Here is a 3,650-nt window from a genome sequence, read left to right on the forward strand (position 1 = left end):
AAAAAAAAAAAAAGACTAAGAAGTCATTCTGCCTGAACCATGTCCTATCATAACAAACATATGGTTGTCAGCTTTACCCCAGCTTCCTATCTTTTTTTTTCCCTTCCTCTTGTTATCCAACTCTTTTATTCCTTTCAAAAAAATTCAACCAACAAAGCCTACTTCATTGGTTCAGCAAACGTATTGATTTTATGATAAACCTTTTTGGATCCTTAGGTATTTCTGATGTTTGCATCTTACGCCTCTTTTTCCTGCCCTCCTTCATCATGATTTCAGTTTTCCTCTTTACTTTAGGCGAAGGCATGCAATCCACAGTAGTGACTCTACTTCATCTTCCTCTTCTGAAGATGAACAACACTTTGAGAGGCGAAGAAAAAGGAGCCGTAATAGAGCTATCAACAGGTAAGTGTCATACTGATGCCTTTTAAAACTACAAGCTATTTTTTTTTAAGTGCTGAGAAGGCTGAATAATTTGGGAATAGGTACAGCTTGATCAAATTTAAGAATTAAGTAAGAGGTTAATGTATAAACCGGAATGCCATCTTGTTTGAAATATCTGTATGTGAAACTAGTAATAGATTAGAACATATGTTTTCTGACACAACCATTGTATAGCTCAAAATGGTGCTTGGTAAACACTGACATGAAGAAATAAAGTTTTTTTTTCATTTCAAATGTATTTTCTGTTTATAATAATTCAATAGTACATTCTTACTGTAGAACTCTTTAGGAAAATTAAGGAGTTTACTCATTTCATTATTCTGTAGTATAAGTTCATGTACGTTCGTAAGTTCATATGTAAGTTCACAGCAAGGATTATTCCCATTTTACAGATGTGGGTGGGTGAGTGAAAAATGCAGTGCTTGTATCCCAATAAAATAATATTTTTATAGAGTAGAAAGTAATGTTTGATGAAACAGAATATAATAATTGAAGGGATTTGCAAACCAACCATTCTTTGTATCCTAAACTCTGTTCTTTTATAACATTAGATCTGCCCTAATGTGGTAGTCACTCGTTATGTGTGGCTGTTAGGCACTTGAAATGTAGCTAATTTGAATTGAGAAATATTATAAATTTTTGTAAAAAATATACTCTTGGATTTCAAAGATTTAGTACAAGAAAGAATGTAAAATATCCCAATTTTGTAAATATTTATTTTGCATATTGAAATGGTATGTTTTAGATAAGTAAAATATATTGTTAAAATTAGTTTTACTTTTTTGTTTTAGTGTGTCTAAACAAAATTTTAAATTACATTTTGACTTGCATTTCATTTCTGTTGGCAGCAATGTGTTAGATCATCCACAACTTGTATTATTTAGACTACTTGGATTTTTCTTTGCCTTCATTCCTAGAAATGTGCATCTAATCCTGTGGATTTTATAGCATGCAGTTATATTTCTGTTAAGGATTATTTAGGAAATACCTTTTATTACAAAGCCACAGTTAAAACGTGTCCATCTCCGATTTCATAGCGTAAATTCCTTGTGGAGTCTGGTGCTTAGCAGGACTGGCACTCAGGGTGGGTCTGGAGTGCTTTTACTTGTGTTCAGCTGCAGCATCTTTCTTTGCTTAGGTGCTCTGACGTAAGTGTCTCAGCCTCGAGCATGAGCAGTTTGCATTCTCCATCTATGAAACAAGCAGGTTCTTCTAGGTGTATTCTGTGTTATCTACCATAACTGTTTTTGAAAGTAGTTAGGAAAGCAGTGATTCATTCTTGCTTGAGAGGATTGATGTGGATCCAAATGCTTGGTGGACTGTGAATGTTTTGCTGAGAGGTATTGTAGCAGAGTTGTTGCAGGTCTGGAGACACACTGCTTTGGTTTGAGTCCTGGATCTGCCACTTTGTGTGACTTTGGGCATTTTAGTTAACCTTTTTATGCCTCAGTTTTCTTTTAAAATAGGGGAAATAATAATGCCTACTCCATAAGACTGTTATGAGGACTTAATGAATAATTGCATGTAAAGCCCCCTAAAACAGCTTGGCAAATAGTAAATATTCTGTATATGTTAAGCACAGTCATTATAAGGTATATTGATACAGACTGGATTCCCAAACATGAATTGTTTTATGGTGCTGTGGCATCTTGAACAGTGGTATTTCATTTGACTGTATATCTTTAATAATAAAACTTCAGAGATTTCTAACATTGAAGTTCTCAACCTACGAAGAAAATGAGGAAGTTGAAATACATATTTTCACAGTGGCTGTGATTGAAATTTAACCTTTTTAAAAAGGAAAATATCCATATTTTAACATGGAATTTGGGGGAGAAAAGTGAACTGATGGGGTGTTTTTTTAAAATCTTTTCTAAATAGGTGCCTCCCGCTAAATTTTCGGAAAGATGAATTAAAAGGAATTTATAAAGATAGAATGAAGATTGGAGCAAGTCTTGCAGATGTTGATCCAATGCAACTAGATTCTTCAGTGAGTACTATCTTGAAATGTATGCTTGAACATACATACTGTTTGCTTTAGTTAAAGTTAAATAAACCAATTTTCTATAAATCAGAAATTTTACAGACTTTTTTTTTTCTTTTTTTCAAATCTTCAGGCTACGACTAAAATGCTGTTACTCATTTGACTGTATATGGGTTGAGTATAGTTTAGGGATGGAATGACATTTTAACTTTGACTCTAAATCTGAGAATGTCTGTGTTTCCCTTCCATTATCAGGTACGATTTGATAGCGTTGGTGGCCTGTCTAATCATATTGCAGCTCTAAAAGAGATGGTGGTGTTTCCATTACTTTATCCAGAAGTCTTTGAAAAATTCAAAATTCAACCTCCAAGGTAATTTAATTGTACATTTTATTTTAGCCAGAATCGAGGCTATGCTACTATTGTCCAGAAAGATAACACTTTTCTGTTGAAATTTTTCAGGCCTATAGTAATTTATTATGCTTTGGGTACTTTGAATATTTTTACCTTCTTAATGTTTAGCTTGAAAAATGGTTTCAAAATGGATTATGAAAAGAAAAATAATTTCCAAGGCTTTTCCTACATTTAGTGAAATTCTTCCCATACATATTGTTTACTTTTTTTCACTTTCATAATTTAGTTTCAGATTTATACCATGTACATAATTTTAAAAGTCACATTGTACTATAAGTCTCACAAAGGAAAAAATGATAGTAGTCTCTTCTCTACTCTTCCTCCTCCCACTTTCCAGAGCCAGCTACTTCTAACTCCTGTTTATCTACTTAAATACATATTTAAATAATATGCTCTTACTGGGGGCGCCTGGGTGGCTCAGTCGTTAAGCATCTGCCTTCTGCTCAGGTCGTGATCCCAGGATCCAGGATCGGCCCGCATCGGCTCCCTGCTCAGCGGGAAGCCTGCTTCTCCCTCTCCCACTCCCCCTGCTTGTGTTCCTGCTCTCGCTAACTCTCTCTCTGTCAAATAAATAAAATCTTGGGCGCCTGGGTGGCTCAGTTGGTTAAGCGACTGCCTTCGGCTCAGGTCATGATCCTGGAGTCCCTGGATCAAGTCCCTGCTCGGCAGGGAGTCTGCTTTTCCCTCTGACCCTCCCCCCTCTCATGTGCTCTCTCTCATTCTCTCTCTCAAATAAATAAATAAAATCTTTAAAAAAATAAATAAATAAAAATAAATAAATAAATAAAATCTTTAAAAAGAAAAAAATAGGG

The 3,650-nt window shown here is 34.7% G+C and overlaps 1 long non-coding RNA gene across 1 annotated transcript; it reads left to right on the forward strand.

Moving 5' to 3' along the window:
• The first annotated feature begins 37 nt into the window (after window positions 1–37).
• Window positions 38–2,816, forward strand: LOC145718657 (uncharacterized). Its single transcript, XR_014141954.1, has 3 exons — window positions 38–402; window positions 2,323–2,431; window positions 2,681–2,816. It is a non-coding gene; the product is annotated as an uncharacterized LOC145718657 (long non-coding RNA).
• Window positions 2,817–3,650: the final 834 nt, after the last annotated feature.

This window comes from Leptonychotes weddellii, unplaced genomic scaffold (genome assembly GCF_054177405.1).
Source record: "Leptonychotes weddellii isolate Sample4059 unplaced genomic scaffold, ASM5417740v2 HiC_scaffold_19158, whole genome shotgun sequence".
In the NCBI taxonomy this organism is placed as follows: Eukaryota; Metazoa; Chordata; class Mammalia; order Carnivora; family Phocidae; genus Leptonychotes; species Leptonychotes weddellii.